Raw genomic sequence first — 17,374 nt, forward strand, 5'->3', positions numbered from 1 at the left:
TAGGACTGATTCTCTATTAAGCTATCAGTCAGAGAAACCTCTTCCAAGGCAGTAATTACTTAAAAGTAGAGAATATGGGTACAGCAGAGATTGTTTAACTTGTCTTTATTAAAATTTGCACCAGGTCATGGAGACTTCCTAATGCTAACACAAAGCATTTTGTAATTTATCCTGCCCCTGAAGGTTTTAAGTTTTCATTTGAAAGGATTTAAGATTTACAGAAGAGTTGTAATAATACTATAAAAACAAATTTCCCTATATTCTTCCCCCAGATTCTTCACAAGTTAACATTTTACATGTGTTTTATCCATTTTTGTACAAATAGATAAATGAATAGATATAATTGTGTTTTTTGAACCACTTGAGAATAAGTTGTAGACATGATGCTCCTTTATCAATAAATACTTCAGTGTCTATTTCCTAAAACCAAGGGCATTCTCCACATAACCATAGCACAGTCATCAAAATCAGGAAATTAACTTTGATACAGTTAAGCCAGGAAATTAACTTTGATTTATGGAGCTCATTCAAATCTACCAGTTGCCTTACAAATACCCTTTATAGGAAAAGAAAAATAAATCTGATTTAAGATTCACTCTAGGAGCATAAATTATCATTTGTTTTTTCTCTCTTTAGTCTCCTTAATCTGGAATCTCCAGTCTAATCACCTTGACACTTTGGAAGAGTCCATGCCATTTATTTTGAAGAACATCAGTTTGTAGATTCTGATTTTCCTCATGATTAGATTCACACTATGTTTTTGGGGGGCAGGAATATTACAGAGTGATGCCTGGCCCTTTCTCAGTGCATTATATCAGGAGATACATGATGTCTACTTATTTGATTGTGGGTAATGCTAACGTTCAACTCTTGGTAAGGTAGTATCTACTGGGTTTTTCCACTATCAATTTTCCCATTGTTGATACATTTCTTATCTGGAGACCATGTAATATCCTCTTTCTCATCAAACTCTCACCAGTAATTTCTCACCTGAAATAGTTATTACTATGAGAGGTGCCATATGGTGAGTTTTCAATTTTATTACTTCTTCTACATTTATTACTGTATGGAAGAGATTTTTCTTCCTTGCACATTTATCTACCTATTTATATTAGAATAAATATGAACTCATTCAATGAATTATAAGTCGTTCATATCATTATTTATTTTGACATATAAATTGTTCCCGTTTTGGCTAGTGGGAGACCCAGTGCAAATTTCTGTGGTGAGCAGTAAGGTTACCTGAACAGTGTTTATGATTCTGGCAGCACTATAAAGAGCGCTTTAGAAATGTGAGATAGGAGGTAGAGAAAAGAGAAGTGAGAGTTTTGGGTATGGGAAGGATAGAATGGGTCTTAAAGTCCCTGGGAGGAAGAATCACTAGGATTGAGAAATTGGGTGTAGAGTTAAAGGAACAGAGGTTTGAGGGGGCACCTGGGTGTCTCAATTGGTTAAGTGGCTGCCTTTGGCTCAGGTCATGATTCCAGGGTCCTGGGATTGAGCCCCGCATCGGGCCCCTGCTCAGCGGAGAGCCTGTTTCCCTCTCTCCCTCTGCCTGCCACTCTGCTTACTGTGCTTTCTATCTCTCCATCAAATGAATAAATAAAATCTTAAAAAGGGGGGGAGATGATCCCAGGGTCCTGGGATCAAGCCCCGCATCATGCTCCCTGCTCGGCCGGGAGCCTGCTTCCTCCTCTCTCCCTACCTACTTGTGATCTCTGTCTGTCAGATAAGTAAAAATTAAATCTTTAAAAAAAAGTGGGGGGGACAGAGGTTTGGGTCTGGGTAACTAAGAAGATATTGGTACTTCAGGCAGAAGCAGAGATGAGGTTGCAAATGAAGATAAGTTTAGGTTTAGACTCTCTGAGCTCAAGTTTCCAAGAAAATATCCAAGAAAAAGAAATAGAAAATTTTCTGCCATTTTTTTGTCCCCAACCAGGAGTTCTGCATCCTGGGACAATTATATTCTACTACAATAGGCCAGGAAGGAAAGAAAGAGTGAAAGGATGGAATTTCCCGACACTCCTTCCTCCTCCCCTTTCCCCTAGCAGCATTCAGATCAGATGTGCACGGAGACACTTCTTCTCTGAGGTAGGAGAATGTGTGGTGACTGAGTGGTCTGTGTTCTTATTGCTAGTAGGGTGATGGAGTGGCCTGAAAACCATGCACTCTGGAATTTGTTGTCTATTTTCACTCAGTAAAGCATTTTTTTTTTCTTAAGAAAAAAATAGAGACATAGAGTTCAGGGAAGAAACAATTGTAAAGGAATAGACTGGGGAATTGTCAAAGACTGAGGCTTTACAAATAAATGAGCTCGTTTAGCAGGAGTGCAAAACCAAAATAGACGTGGACCAGTTTTAGGGTATGCCTATAATTAAAATGTCAGTGGTAGACCAAGGAAAAGACCCTACAGAAAGTGAGAATATCAAAGACGGCTTTTTGATCCATCATCAAAACCTAGATAAAAGACATTTCAAAAAAGAAGCAGTAGTAAATGGAGTCAAATTCTGAGACTGAATAATATGAAAGATGAGATGAGGCCATAAACTTGACAGTTAGGAAGTGAGTGTCATCTTTAAGAGAATGATCTTAAGAGATCAGTGTGGATAGTATCAGGCTCTCTCAGAGAGCCTGCTTTTCCCTCTGCCCCTCCCTCCTACTCATGCACTCTCTCAATCTCTCTCAGTCTCTCTCTCACTCTCAATTAAATTAAAAAAAAAAACTTTAAAAAAAAAGAAGAGATCAGTGTGGATAGGAACCAATATATAGGGAGTAAGATGAGGTAAGAAAGGGACAACAGCGAATATAGTCTGCACTTAGAATATCTGGAAGTATAAGGAAGATAGCAAGTACTTTGGATGAAGCAGGAGCAAGAGGATTTTCTTAGGATGGAGGACCTGACAATTGCTTTGCTCTAAGGTACATTAAAGAGGGTAAGATCAAGAATGTAAGAGGTCATCTTTGGAAAGCAGAATACTGGAACCTGGAATATAGAAGAGAGTAATGGATATAATTCTAGAGAAGTCTTGAAGTCAAGAGGAGGCTGATGTCAAGCTAAATTGCCTGATTCTGTCTGTGTAGTCAGAGTAAAGGGAAGAGAAGGATTCAGAGATTTTTTGAGGAGTGGAAATGATTTTAGACAATGGCCATAAGGAATAAAATGTGCCCAAGAATAACATAGAAGCATTGTTGCAGATAGGAGAATCGAATTGTGCATATTCCATGTTAATGATGATTGAACATGTTAACACCTCAAGTCCTTTACAGATCAGAATAAACAAAATGGATGGGTATGTTATGAGTGTGTTAGGCTTTTCAGAAAACAGATGTTGAGTCAGGATTAGATATGCAAGAAGCTTATTCGGAGGAAATGCCTGTGAAAGATAGAAGGGAGGGAGTTGCAGAAGGTGGGGAGAGCCTTCAGATTGTGCAGGTCTGATCTCCGTGAAGTAGAGGGAGGAGAAGGGATTAGCTAGGAAGAGTCTCAAACTTCGGTGCATTTCTCAGAAGTTTTTCCCAAGCCAAGGGGAAATCCTCAAGCAAAGTCCCCTGTTAAAGGAGTTTCTCATCTTGCAAGAATGGGCTGGCTTCAGTTTGCCATGGTCAGTCCCTGACTGGGAGCAGTCTGAAAGCAGGGAGTGGGCCTTGGGGTTGATCCAGGGAGAAGGCACCTCAATTTTTTTCTGCAACAGGGGATTTGAGGTTGACATACTGATGGCTGCCACAGTGAACACGTGATGAATATATATTTTTCAAGATCAATTCTCTGAGGGAGAAAGAATCACCTGAAAGAGTTCCCAGCAAAAGCTCCAAAGATGGGCCAGGATCGAAACCTTAGCCTGAGAGGACCTGTCAATCTCTTGTGACATAGGGCTGGAAATTGAACCTAAGTGGATGGATTTAGGAGGCTGTGGAAGGTTTGAACTGCCAGAGCCAAAGTGAGAGGAGTAGAACCTAGATAAAAGTTAGACAGAGCACCTGATAGCCACTCTGAGGACCTTGCATCACCAAATTTGGATAGGTGAGAAGTCAGGATAGAGGGAAGCCATACAAAAAACAAAACAAAACAAAACAAAACAAAAAAAACAAAAACAAAAACACTATCCAAAAAGTTGTGGTGATTTAACAGTAGTAAGGGTGGTATTAAGGAAGAAACCAGAGGTGCCTGGGTGGCTCAGTCATTAAGCATCTGCCTTTAGCTCAGTTCATGGTTCCAGGGTCCTGGGATCAAGTCCTGCACACACTCCTTGCTTGGTGAACCTGCTTCTCCCTCTCCCTCTGCCTGCTGCTCCCCCCACTAGTGCTCTGTCTCTGTCAAATAAGTAAATAAAATCTTAAAAGAAGAAGAAGAAGAAGAAGAAGAAGAAGAAGAAGAAGAAGAAGAAGAAGAAACCATTGGGGATATAAACACTTGGGAGAAGAAACAAAGATCTCATTTTTAATGCTTCCCTGATCAAACTTTGGATGGCTTTGTGCTCTCTATTAATGAGAGAAACTGTTTTCTAGTAGGTGAATTTAAAAAAAGATTAGGACCAGCTCAGAATGGATAAATTGAATTTTTTATAACCTTAAATAGCATAAGTATAGGAATCTTGGCAGAAAGTTAAAGACTAGCAAGTGCTATGTAGAAAAACCAGTGTGGGTGGGTGGGGATAATCTAGGATGTTGGTCATAGCCAATATCCATCCAACCCTTTTGTTGTTCTGTATAGCCCCTGCTCATCCTTAGCCTAGGACTGGTGTAAAAAAAATTTTTTTTCTCATGTGCTCCTGAAGAATTCTGACCCATATATATATATATATACTGGTGCCTAGAACATTGCCTGGAACATAGTAAGCATGCTCTAAGTATTTGTTGAATGAATGAAGGCAAGTTTACTGCAATTTTATATGGGACATCAAAGGTCATTCTGGAGGACAAACCAGAAAACAAGGAAGTCAGAACTTTTTCTCCCGGCTATCCCAGCCCAGCTAAAGAAAGTCATCAGTTCATTTTCATTATTTCATCACCTCTAGTATGTATCTTTCTTACCTCCAAGTATCCTGTTGCTTCTATTATAGATAATACTTAATAAATGTCTCTACTTCAAAAGTTGCTATATTAGTCTGGGTCCTCCAGAGAAATAGGATCAATAGGAGGTGAGTAAATAGGTAGGTACATAGAGAGAGAAAGAGAGAGTGAGAAAGAGAGAGATAGATAAAACGGATTTATTTTAAGGAATTGGCTCACATGATTATGGAGACTGAGAAATCAAAGATCTGTAGTCAACAAACTGGAGACCAAAAATAGTTTATGGTATAAGTTCTAGTCCAAGTCCAAAAGCAAAAGAAGATGGATCTCCCAGCTTGAAGAGAGGAAGAAAGAAAGAATTCTTTCTTTTTCAGCATTTTATTCTGTTCTGTCCTTCTACAGATTGGATGAGGCCTGTCCACATTGGAGAGGGCAATCTACTTTACCAGGTCTACTGATTCAAATGTGAATCTCATTCAGAAACACCCTCACTTACACACAGAAATAAAGTTTAACCAAGTATCTGAGCATTCCACAGCACATTCAAGCTGACATAAAATTAACCATCATGGTTGCTAATAGAGGGGGAGATGAACCATGAGAGACTGTGGACTCTGAAAAACAATCTGAGGGTTTTGGAGGGTCGGGGGTGGGAGGTTGGGTGAGCCTGGTGGTGGGTATTATGGAGGGCACGTATTGCATGGAACACTGGGTATGTTGCATAAACAATGAATTCTGGAACACTGAAAAGAAGTTTAAAAAATAAATAAATTTTTTTTTAAAAAAGAAAATCTAAAAACAAAATTCTGTGAATAATTATTTAAATAAGTGACTCCTCCTTAGACTATTCCAACGAAGTTAACGTCCCCTGGGGTGGATTCAATGCAGATGGAAATAAAAACTAGACTTGGCTAATTCCCAAGTTTTTAGAATCACAAGTGTGCCTAAATGAGACCATTAATAAAGGCAAGATGTGAAAAAAGAGAGCGCTTTCCATTTTAATACTAACTGTCCTTAATGTATGTAAAAGACATAAAGACATAAAGAGTTCAGGGGTGGACAGCAATCTCCTGGGTCAGGAGAACAATCTCAGTTCTGATTATGTGTCATCATCCTTCATGGTATGAGGGCAGAGCCAAGAAACCTCCATTTTTAGCTAAAGGGTTATGTCATTTTAGAATAAATTTAATTATTTTTCTAACTCAGTGTCAAACTTTTAAACTTAACTGCTCTGAAATCAGTTCTCTTTTGCAATGTTTATGTGTTCAACAGCTTTTGAGTAATAGACAAGTAGAAACTATAGCTTGTCCACACCCTATAGGGGGGGGTCAGGTTCAAAGAAACTCAATTTTTGGGTTTGTGTGTGTATGTGTTTGTTTTTAAGTAAGTTCTATGCCCAAAATGGGGCTTAAACTCATGACCCCAAGATCAAGAGTTCCATGCTCCATGAACTGAGCCAGCCCCGAAGTAGCTCAGTTTTAATAATCCTTCCTCTGATCATTTCCCAGCTTTCCAATTTTTATGTCTTTAAGAAGTAGTACAAAACTCATTGAAAAACTATTCATTTGGAAAATATTTAAGCTTCACTTAGAAGGTTTTGTTTTCAAGTTTTTTAAGTGGTCAGTTATAAGATTTTTAAGGAGGAGACACAGTCATACCATTTTTGGTTATAAAGATGATATAACAATGACAACACTTCTTCATATGTTTTCAAAATTCTCACTTGAAAAGAATCATTTTCTCATTCAGTCTTTTCAAACATCACCTTTTGTTTGCAAGACGGATAAAAAAATTTTTAAGTAAATGGTAGTCAGGTATGATTAGATGTAATAATTTAACCTCTTAAAGTGGCCCAAGAAAGCTTGTGCTATGAATAAAAGATTTATCTGTGCCATTTTCCTTTCATTTAGTTGTATTAGTGTATTGTTTCTACCTTTGCTCTGAGATTTTTTTACAGGAGTATTCTTGAGGACACCTGTCTGTTTTATGAAGACAAGTTAAAGCTAGATGATACAATCTATAAAGCCATTTCATTTGTGCACACACAAACTGAACTTTGCACATGCTGAAAGCATGTGAACACAAAGTTAACATGACTTCCTACCAACCCCCTAATAATCCTACCCTCTCCTCAGGATCCAGCCTGTTCCAGACCTGACATGTGACTATCTGACAGGCAGACAAAATCAGAATGTTAGAGCCAATCTCCATATTTAATAGTAGTGTCACTTACTGCTTTCACCCTCCTCCCCCCAGAATCCATCTTCATCCTGAAGTCATTTGATCTCTCCCGCTGATATTCCTTGATTCTATGAGTCTGTCCTGGATGAGAACTGCCTACACTGGTTGACAGAGCTGTTACTGAGTGACGTGCACAGGTCTGAGTCCTCACTTGCCCTCATGTCTCACTCCATTTTTGCCAGAATGCAACAAGGGCTTCAAAAGATGGGACTGAAAATGGATATTCCTGAGAATTAGAAACAAATCACAGCAGGGAACTAACAACATAAAAATACTTCAAACTGTGAGGAATTGAAGCAACAGTTCCTGTTGTGATGTACACAATGGACACAGCATGTGAACGGCTATTAAAAACTGGAAGAAAAAAGGATGTCTTTGAGAAACAACTTTTTAAAAACCACAGAGAACGCAAACGTCTCATGAGCAGAGCGCTTAACTGCCACAGAAAAACCTCTGGGGCTGAAATAGTGAACCCATGGAAGAAGTTTGAAGTTTGAATCCCGAAGTAAGTTTTGCCACAACTTGCCCCATCTCCTGGTGCTCACAAATCCCTCTCAGTGCAACCAAAAGTCCTCCTATTTCTATCAGTCCCCAAGAACTACTCGGCCAAGGTTACCAAGTCCACCTCAAAATCACTTAAGTATGTAAAACTGGATGAGGAAGGTGAGTAATCCTAATTCAGTCCCCAATCTAAAAATAAGGCATTTATTTCTAGACTAACATTTTAAATTCAGAGTAATTTGTGACTTGGTATGTCTATGGGTGATTAACAAATCATATTATATCATCATTATATTACTTTTCAAGTGTAGAGCCACTAAGGCAAGATTACTCTGAATTGAACAAAGAATGAAAATAAAAAGTGTAAGCCTATAAGTAGCACTTAATATTATGTATGCTCAAAAGAGACTATTTTACATAAGGATCAGATTCCTCTGGGGGGAAATTTTTTTAAAAGTCATATTTAACAAATTCAATAGTGACCCAGAACTCCCTTTTGATATTGAAGGAATAACTTCTAATTGAGTAACTAATGAGTAATTTATTACACTCAATCTGTTTTATAATCATAATGTCTAGATTGTAAAGTCCTAGAGGGCAATGACTACACATTTTGTTCACTGACTTAAAGACCTTCTCCAGCTGGTAACATATTAAATAATCAGAAAATTTTTGTATCATTTGGGATGCTTTCAGCTGGAATTAATGGGAAACTCATTTCAACCTGCTCAAGCCTTAGAGATATGTATTATCTTATACAACCAATAGTCCAGAGTTAAGGGAAGTTATCAAATGGTTCAATCATGGGGTTCTTGGGTGGCTCAGTCATCTGGGTGTCTGACTTTTGGTTTTGGCTCAGGTCATGATCTCAGCATCGTGATCTCAGGGTTGTGAGACTGAGCCCCGTGGTAGGCTCTGTACTCAGTGGGGAGTCTGCTCCAGATTCTCTCTCTCCCTCTCCCTCTGTCCCTCCCCTGCTCATGCTCTCTCTCTTTCTCTAAAATAAATAAATATTTTAAAAAAGTGGCTCAATCACATTATCAAAGACCCCAAATCTTTCCATTATACTATCCTCAGAATATCAGCTTTTGCTTAGAAGCCAGCTCCCCTCAAGTTTGTAAGATGGCTACCATGTCCCAGGAATCATGAGTAGATATGTCAAACTCTGCTGGATAATGTGGCCATCTGTTTCCATGCATCTCTTTCTAAGAGGAGGAAACATTTCCCAGGAGCCCCCTACATTCCTTTCTTTAGGAACTGGGTCATATGACTACTGTTAAACCAATCACTGGCAAGACAAATATAACCCAATGATTAATTTAGAACTAATCATAATTTATGATTATGGCATGACTTTGGCTCATGCTGGAAAGATGGACAACTATATCAGTTAATAATAGGTTTGGTTGTATGGAGATCCCAAATAACTGAGAATTAAATAAGAAAGGAAATCACTCCCATATAAACTGAAAGGTGAGCAATCCTAGACTAGGTACAAAATATTTATTCCCACACTGTGTCGTAAAACAAAAAACATTTGGCAATGATTATGAGGGTCATCTGATTTTTTCTGTGGTCTCAGCTGGACTTTAGGATCTCCTAAAGTGGGTATGCAGCCACAGGTAGGATTTGTTGTTGGCAGGATGATTTCCCCATATGTCTGGGACCTCAGCTGTGCCAATTAGGCTGCCTCAGATCTGTTTCACATTGTCTCTCAGCCTGAAGTAAAGTAGTCCAGGACTGTTCCCATGCACAGGCAAGAGCAACCAGAAATATGTGTATCTTCCTAGAATAGCATAAGCTCCCCAGAATGTAATGGTTTAAAACAGCCATTTCTTTAGTTTAAGAGCCTGCAAACAGCACTTCAGGCTGGTTTCACCTGGGCTCCTTCATCTGTTTACATGCAGCTGTGTGATGGCTAGGTCACTCGGCTTCTGGAGTTTGGAAGGCTATTGGCTAGACCCCCTCAGCTTTCCTCCTCGTAGTCTCCCTTCTCCAGCAGGCTAGCCTGAGTTTGTGCTCATGGTGGAAGCAGGGGCCCAAGGGAGAAAGTAGAAGCATGCAAGGGTGTTTGAGATTCAGGCATGAAACTGGCATGGAGTCACTTCTGCATTCTATTGACCAGAGCTACTCAGAAGGCCAGCCCAGATATAAGGTATGTGGAAAATATACTCCACTTCTTTTTTTTTTTTTATTTAATTTTACTTCAAATTCCAGTATAGTTAACATACAGTGTTATATTAGTTTCAGATGCACAGTAGCGACTCAACAATTTTATACATTACCCAGTGCTCATCACAAATGCACTCCTAACCCCATAGCCTATTGTGCCCATCTCCCCACCCACCTCCCTTCTGGTAAACATCTGTTTCTTCTCTGTATTTAAGAGTCTGTTTCTTGGTTTACCTATTTTCCCTTGGTCTTTTGTTTGTTTGTTTCTTAAATTCCACATTAGAAAATCACAAGGTATTTGTCTTTCTCTGCTGGCTGATTTCATTTAGAATTACATATACTCTCTAGCTCTATCCATGTCATTGCAAATAGCAACATTTCATTCTTTTTAATGGCTGAGTAAAATTCTATTACATATATAATTATTATCATAATATTTAATAATTATATATTATTATATAAGGATTATGTAATCTTTATCCACACATCTCTCGATGGATACTTGGGATGCTTCTATAATTTGGCTATTGTAGATAATGTTGCTATAAACAAAGGGGTGCACATATCCCTTTGAATTCATGCTTTTATATTCTTTGGGTAAATACCCAGTAGTGCAATTATTGGATCATATGATAATTCTATTTCTAACTCTTTGAGGAACCTCCATACTGTTTCCCCCACTGGCTGCACCAATTTGCATTCCCATCAACCATGTAACAGGGTTCCCCTTTCTCTACATTTTCATCAGCACTTACTGTTTCTTGTGTTGCTGATTTTACCCATTCCAACATGTGTGAGTTTCTATCATTTTAGGGTTTTTTTTATGTTTCATTTACTTATTTTACAGAGAGCAGCAGGCAGAGGGAGAAGCAGGCTCTCAGAGCCCAACATGGAGCTCCACCTGAGGAACCCAAGTTCCTGACCTGACCAAAGGCAGACGCTTAATGACAGGGCCACCCAAGGCACCTTCTTCTGCCCATTTTTAATTGGATTATTTATTTGGGGGGGGAGTTGAGTTTTATAAGTTATTTATATATTTTGGATACTAACCCTTTGTTGGATATGTCATTTGTAATTATCTTCTCCCATTCCATCAGTGGCTTTTTAGTTTTGTTGATTGTTTCCTTCACTGAGCAGAAGCTTTTTATTTTGATGTCCCAATAGCTTATTTTTGCTTTTATTTCCCTTGCCTCAGGAGGCAGATCTAGAAAAATGTTGCTATGGCCAATGTTAGATAAATTACTGCTTGTGTTCTGTTCTAGGATTTTTATGGTTTTAGGTCTCACATTTAGGTCTTTAATCCATTTTAAATTTGTTTTTGTGTATGGTGAAAGAAAATGGCTCAGTTCCATTTTTTGCATGTTGCTGTCCAGTTTTCCTAGCACCATTTGTTGAAGAGATATTTTCCCATTAGATACTCTTTCCCGCTTTGTCAAAGAGTGACTGACCATATAAATGTGGGTTTATTTCTGGTTTTCCTATTTCTGTTCTATTGATCTATGTGTCGATTTTTGTGCTAGTACCATACTGTTTTGATTACTACAGCTTTGTAATATAACATGAAGTCTGGAATTGTGGTGCCTTGAGGTTTTTCTTTTTCAAGATTGCTTTGGTTATTCGAGATCTTTTGTGGTTCCATATAAATTTTAGGATTTTTTTTTGTTCTAGTTCTGTGAAAAATGCTATTGGTATTTTGATAGGAATTGTATTAATCTATAGGTAGCGTTAGGAAAATAGACATTTTAACAATATCTGTTTTTCTAATCTGTAAACATGGAATTCTTTGCATTTCTTTGAGTCATCTTCAATATCTTTCATCAGTGTTTTATAGTTTTCAGAGTATAGGTCTTTCATTTCTTTGGTTAGATTTATTACTAGGTATCTTACTCTGTTCAGTACAATTGTAAAAGGGATTGTTTTCTTTTTTTAAATCTTTATCTATTTTTATTTTTTTATAAACATATAATGTATTTTTATCCCCAGGGGTACAGGTCTGTGAATCGCCAGGTTTACACATTTCACAGCACTCTCCATAGCACATACCCTCCCCAATGTCCATAACCCCACCCTCCTCTCCCGACTCCCCTCCCCCCAGCAACCCTCAGTTTGTTTTGTGAGATTAAGAGTCACTTATGGTTTATCTCCCTCCCGATCCCATCTTGTTTCATTTATTCTTCTCCTACCCTCCTAACCCCCCACATTGCATCTCCACTTTCTCATATCCAGGAGATCATATGATAGTTGTCTTTCTCCAATTGACTTATTTCACTAAGCATGATACCCTCTAGTTTCATCCTTGTCGTCGCAAATGGCAAGATTTCATTTCTTTTGATGGCTGCATAGTATTCCATTGTATATATATACCACATCTTCTTTGTCCATTCATCTGTTGTTGGACATCTAGGTTCTTTCCATAGTTTGGCTATTGTAGACATTGCTGCTATAAACATTCGGGTGCATGTGCCCTAAAAGGGATTGTTTTCTTAATTTCTCTTTCTGATGCTTCATTATTAGTGTGTAGAAATGCAGCAGATTACTGCACATTGATTTTGTATCCTGTGATTTTACTGAATTCATTCACCAGTTCTAGTAGTTTTTTGGTGGAGTCTTTCAGGTTTTCTATATAGAGAGTATCATGTCACCTGCAAATAGTGAAAGTTTTACTTCTTTCTTACCAATTTGGATGCCTATTATTTCTTTCTTGTCTGATTGCTGCAGCTATGACTTCCAGTACTCTTTTGAATAAAAGTGGTGAGAGTGAACATCCTTGTCCTCTTCCTGACCTTAGGGGAAAAGCTTTCAGTTTTCCTCTTTGAATATGATGTTCACGTGGGTTTTTCATATATGGCTTTATTATGTTGAGTCATGTTCCATTTAAGCCTACTTTGTTGAGGGTTTTTGTCATGAATTGATGTTGTACTTTGTCAAATGATTTGCATCTATCAAGATGATCATACAGTTTTTTTCCTTTCTCTTATTGATGCGATATGATGTGTCATGTTGATTTACCTACAAATATTGAACCACCCTTGCATCCTGGGAATAAGTCCCACTTGATTGTGGTAAATAATTTTTTTAACATATAGTTGGATTCTGTTTGCTAGTATTTTGTTGAAGATTTTTACATCTATGTTCATCAGAGATATTGGCCTATAGTTCTCATTTTCACTGGTGTCTTTATCTGGTTTTGCTATCAGGGTAATGCTGACCTCATAGAATGAATTTGGAGGCTTTCCTTCTATTTTTTGAAATAGTATAGTAGAATGGGTATTAACTCTTCTTTAAATGATTGGTAGAATTTGCCTGTGCAGCCATCTGGTTCTGGACTTTTGTTTGTTGGAAGTTTTTTAATTACCAATTCAATATCGTAGTTGGTAATTGGCTTGTTCAAATTTACCATTTCTTCCTGCCTCAGTTTGGGAAGTTATATGTTCCTAGGAATTTATCCATTTCTTCTAGGTTGTCTAATTTGTTGGCATATAATTTTCATAACATTTTCTTACAATTGCTTATATTTTTGTGGTGTTGGTTATTCTCTTTCATTGGTGATTTTGTTTGAGTCTTCTCTCTCTCTCTCTCTTTTATAAGCCTGGTTAGAGGTTTATCAATTTTGTCAATCTTTTCTTTTTCTTTTATTTGTTCATTTTTGGGGGGGGGGGACTAACACACCCTTTTAATATGTTTTTAAATATTTTTAAGGTTTAAAAAGTGTTTAAAGTTTGTAGTTCCTAGTAGGAAAACATTATCTGAATGAATACTCTAATGGCAAACCATTGTAGAATGTTTCAGTTGCATGGGGAGCAGAGGGGTAGGGATTCTCTTCACAGCACCCCAGCTTTCTTCATGAGAAGGTCGGAGTTACACTGGTTTGTATTATTGCGACATCCATTAGGTGATCGAAGTTGCTTTTCCTTCAGCAAGGGCTTTATTTGTCAGAAGGGCATTATGCTTGACCTCCAAATTTGGCTGACAATTTACTGATGAGATTCATAACCTTTGGGTTGCTCTGATATTTTGACATATTCGCTGGGTTCTGGGCCACATCCTGGAAGGCCACCATAACTTCTGGATCCTGCATGGCTGCAAGAACTTCTGGATCACTAAGAATTTCATTGAGCCCAGGCATTCCTGCCATTCCAGGCATCCCCCCTGCCATTCCAGGCATTCCTCCAGGAAAATTACCGGGCATTCCCCCAGGAAAGCCACCTGGGAAAGAGCCATACTGAGCTCCTGATTGTTGTCTGGCTTCTTCCTCCCTCTGGGCTCTCTTGTGTTCTTCCCGAGCCTTCTTAACCCTTTCTATTCTTTCTTTGATCTCTCGCTCTTCACGTTTTCGCTCGTATTTTCTCCGATGTTCAGCAATTTTCTGGGCCCTCGGTTGAACTTCTTTCAGCATCGCACTAGCATCTTCATCATAATCCAGTTTGCAAGCAAGGGCAAGATCATGTGCTGCTTCTTCCCAATGGCCCAGTTCCCGCGCCACTTATAAGGCTGAACTGAATCAGGATTTATTTCAATAGCTCTGTCACAGTCTCGAATGGCAGCATTTGGCTTCTGTAATTTGATGAAGACACTGGCTCTCTTGGCATACAGAATGGCCAAGCGAGGATTTAGTTTGATGGCATCTGTGAACAAGTCAATGGCTTTCTGTAGTTCACCATCATTTAGGGCATCAATGGCAGCCACTTTTTTATCATTTGCCTGATCCATCATTTCCTCGGTTATCTCTGCATTTTCATCTCCCATTTCTTGAGGGGCATCGGTATCTGGTTCAATCACACCTTCATTGTCAATTTCTAGATCACTCTCCTCACTTGATGGTTCATCTGTCTTTATGTTTTCCTCCGCCTTCTTACTATCTGGTTTTTCTTCCTTGATACTGTCTTCTGATTTAGTTTTATGAGTGGCAGGTGGTATTTTACCCCCCATGCTCTCCACCCACTCCCGCAGGAAACGCATTTCCTCGGTGTGCAGAACGCTCAGATCCTGCTTACACATTTTCACGAAAGCCCGAAGCTCGCTCACTTTGCGGGGGTCCATGGTCCAGAGGCAGTGGCAGGCGGCAGGCGCGGCTGGGGTTGCGACCCGATTCCAGGCGCGGGTACTAGCTCAGCGTGATCGTGTAGAAGGGGGATTTGTTCATTTTTTTTAAAACAGGGGACTTACATTCACCACCCAGAGATCAAGACCTGCGCTGAGATCAACAGTCGGATGTTTAACTGACTGAGCCACCAGGTGCCCCCAATTTTGTTATCTTTTCAAAGAACCAGCATCTGTGTCATTGGCATGGTCTCTTGTTTGTGTTTTGTTTTATTTTGTTCATATATCATCAATTTCTGTTCTAATCTTTACTATTTCCTTTCTTCTGCTGGTTTTACATTTTGTTTGTTGTTTTTTTTTCTAACTCCTTTAGGTAATACACTCCACTTATTGATGAGTATATCTGTAGTCACATTGCAAGGCTAATAGATTCAAGGAGAGAATAGTAGGGTTCACTTTTGCAGACCAATCTACCACAGCAGTGGTTCTGTTCCTTTCAGCTGACCAGGATGCTATTTTCAGGGTATGATCCTTGTCCTCCTGGTCCAAGTTGTCAACCACCACATCTACATTCCAGGCTACAGACTGAAAAAAGAAATAAAGAAGTTGAGGTGAACAGCAGGCCAGCTGTCCTTTAAGGAACATTCTTGGAAGATTCTAAGTAACTCTTTGTTTATATCCAGTTGGCCAGAACCTAGTCACATGGCCATACAGGGGAGTCTGGGAAATGCAGTCTTTATTCTGGGTGGCCAAGGGCACTGATGAATTCTATCCATTTGGAAGGAGGAAATAAACATTATTGTAGGATAACTGTTAATCAGCCACAACACCCAAAATATATCAATCAAAGAAGAAGAAGTTGTTATATAGATAGATAGATATCCCAACCAAAGGTATGTGAGACAGTATTTCATGTTTGCAATATATAAAAGTCATTTCAGGGGCCACCTGGGTGGCTCAGTTGATTAAGCAACTGCCTTCAGCTCAGGTCATGATCCCAGAGTCTGCTTCTCAAGTCTCACATCGGGCTCCCAGCTCCCTGGGGAGTCTGCTTCTCCCTCTGACCTTCTCCCCTCTCATGCTCTCTCTCTCTCTCTCTCAAATAAATAAGTAAAATCTTTAAAAAATCATTTCAATCCAGTTTTTATTTTAACAAACTACCACTATGATTAGGGAAAAAAAAAATCCACATTAATTTTATAACTTTATTTTCCTTTTTCTCCAGAAGTGGGAGCTGCCGTGCACTAACACAGTAAAGATTCTCTTTCTATTCTGATGCCAGTTTAGTTTGCACCTGGATGGACTGCAGAATGTCCCAGATATCACTTGTATCTTAGGAGAAGAGTTTTGTTACATTATTTCTACACCAGTGTGATAGAAATCTTGTCAAAAATCCTACCATCAGAATATCTTCTTGCACTCAATTATTCTTCACAGGCTTTTGAACCACAATATCTCTGTGGGGATTGAGAGAAGTTCTAAAATTAGAAACATATTTAAAATTTTCATTGCATCAGAAATGAACTCCAGTTAACTTAAACAGTAAAAATAAATTATTGAAACAGGTAAGAGATGCTAATAGTGTCATGAGAAAGCTGAACAACAGGATCGGACTGGTCCTAAACATGGTAAGACAAGGCCAAGATCAGCTTCAGTCATGGCTACTTGGGACTTCACCTCTGACACCACTGCCTCTCAGTACCTTCCACCAGACACTGGCTTCTAGACTCCACAACAGCTACCTGGAACTCTTTTACTGACCCTCAACCTTCAGGTCAATTCTTTGAGATCCAGAGTTCTAGACAGAAGCATCCAATTAGACACTTTCAAGTCAGCTGTCCAGGCTCTGGCTGCCAGGATAATGAAGAGAGAAATATCTACCCCTCCTTTGGGTAGATTTTTTATAAAAAGAAATTATAAACATTCTCCGCTTTTTTATAAAAAGAAATTTTTTATAAAAAAAGTTTTTATAGAAAGTTTTTATAAAAAGAAATTAGGCAGTTTCTCACCTGCCATTGGATTCCTTCTAAATAAGAATGATTTTAGGAAGCTGGTCAACCAAAACAACAAAACTACAGAGGCCATGGGTGGGTGCTACAGAGGAATAGGGTCACTTCACTCAGCTAAACAGGACATTAAGATGAAGGGGTTAGAGAATCAGTGAGTTTACATGGGGTAGGGAAAATGAAATTTATGTGTATTGGAATATATTCTCCTTATCAGAATTCCAGGAGGGAATACATGATTTAGTTCAAATAATTTAATTTTTAAAATTTTTAATATTGGAAACAAACATTCAGTTAAATGAACAATGTGAACATAACATAAAATCTCATGAAATATAGCATCTGGAAACCCTGTATTTGGAAATATTATCTATATTAAGGAGAAGTAAGAGAAACTTTAGATT

General features: G+C 38.6%; 1 pseudogene; it reads right to left on the bottom strand.

Annotated features, from left to right (window-relative positions):
- Positions 1–13,830: 13,830 nt before the first annotated feature.
- Positions 13,831–15,047, bottom strand: LOC123393033 (annotated as a pseudogene).
- Positions 15,048–17,374: the final 2,327 nt, after the last annotated feature.

The sequence above is a fragment of the Mustela putorius genome, unplaced genomic scaffold (assembly GCF_011764305.1).
Source record: "Mustela putorius furo isolate JIRA1106 unplaced genomic scaffold, ASM1176430v1.1 tig00000721_pilon_pilon_pilon, whole genome shotgun sequence".
In the NCBI taxonomy this organism is placed as follows: Eukaryota; Metazoa; Chordata; class Mammalia; order Carnivora; family Mustelidae; genus Mustela; species Mustela putorius.